Source organism: Mus pahari, chromosome 2, assembly GCF_900095145.1.
Source record: "Mus pahari chromosome 2, PAHARI_EIJ_v1.1, whole genome shotgun sequence".
Lineage (NCBI taxonomy): Eukaryota > Metazoa > Chordata > Mammalia > Rodentia > Muridae > Mus > Mus pahari.
In genome coordinates this window covers 61,562,257-61,563,934 of record NC_034591.1, presented here as the reverse complement: position 1 = coordinate 61,563,934, position 1,678 = coordinate 61,562,257, and positions in this window count along the sequence as shown.

The window sequence follows — 1,678 nt, the reverse complement described above, 5'->3', positions numbered from 1 at the left end:
CCTCCACTTTACAAATCTTGGGCTTACAGGTGTGCACCTCCATACCTGGTTTTATGCAGTGCCTGTGACTAACTTCCAGGACCTTATTCATGTTAGGCAAACACTCTACCAACTGAGTTATATCCTCAGTTTTGTTTTATAGGCTTAAAGTCTTTCTTTATTTTTTCTATTCATGAGAATTTGTGTTTGAATTAAATAAAAGCCTGGGACCCAGTGTTGTCTCTCTGTGAGCTATGACTCTCCTTGCAGTCCCATTAATAATCTCAGTTTCTCACATCATTCACACTTGTCATAAGTTTCCATGAGTAAGCAAATCTGCTTTTACCATAACTTCTTATGCTTATTTTGTAACTCAGCTGGCTTCAGTGTCTGATGCAGGTATTCTTTCCCTTCTTCCTTTACTTCATTTTTAAAAAATTGAAACACATTTGTCAAATCCTATATTTTGATCAGTTCCACTCCCCCAACTCCTCCCCCGTCCTCCCCACCTTCCCTTCACCCAACTCCACTCTCCTTTCTGTTTAGAGAAAAACCAAAAGAAACAAATTGTAACTAAAAAAAAACAAAACCAAAGAAAAATAAAACAGCACACATGCACACAAACATGCAGTCACATGTGAGCACACAGGAAGAAATAATCCATAAGAACACAGAATCAGAAACCCTAATATACAAGCAAAAGGCCAAAAGGCCAGTAAGACCAAAAAATAAAAAAATCTACAAAAAACATTGAGTTTATTTTGTCATGACCATTTATCGATGAGTGCAAGGCCTGTCCTTATGTGTGGTTTGTAAACCTAGTGAAATTCCTTTGGAAAAAGTTAACTTTTTCTTTGTAAGTGATGTCATTAGGAGATAGTCTCTTAGTTGTGAATGGGAGCCGATGTCCACTTACCCTCTCAGCACCAAGGGAGGATTTGTTGATGTGAGTTTCTTGTTTCTCTGTAGCACTGTTTGCTCTTGCCTCCTCCGTCTGTGGGATGCCTGGCCTGTGTTTGATATAATATCTGGTTCACACCATTGCTCAACCAGTATCCATAAACGATTTGAATGGATTTATGGTCGCCTTTCACAGATTAGGTGGGCAATGTGATAGTGGAGGACATCTTGCCTCCTTTCGGGAAACAAGGACAGCAAAGGCCACGAAGTAGATTCCTCAAGGACAGGTGTGACTTTGGATACAGCTCTTTCCACAACTCACTGGGGACTAGTCATTCCCGAGTCAGAACAGCCTCTATATCAGAGCTTGAGAGACGGCCATATAGAGAAGGGTTGTAGGGTTTCCGGGGATAATTTCAAAGGACAACACAAAAAACTTTCATAATAAAACGTTTACAGAAAGGAAAATAAACTCCACCAGTTTAATTCGTGCATTTGAATTATGGTTTGCTCAATGTCAAACTGGGACATTACAGAAAAGGTTTATGCTAAAGAAATGACTCGGTCGCCATCTAGTGGCCACGCACCCAATCGTCACCATGTTAGGTACTGTACTGAAAAAAAAAAAAACAAACCAACAACCAATAAAGAAGTATGTAAACAATCAGTAAATCCTGTGTAAAAACGAGGAAACCGAGTCTAGGAAGAGCTGAGTATTTTTTTTTTTTTTTTTTTTGGTTTTTCGAGACAGGGTTTCTCTGTATAGCCCTGGCTGTCCTGGAACTCACTTTGTAGACCA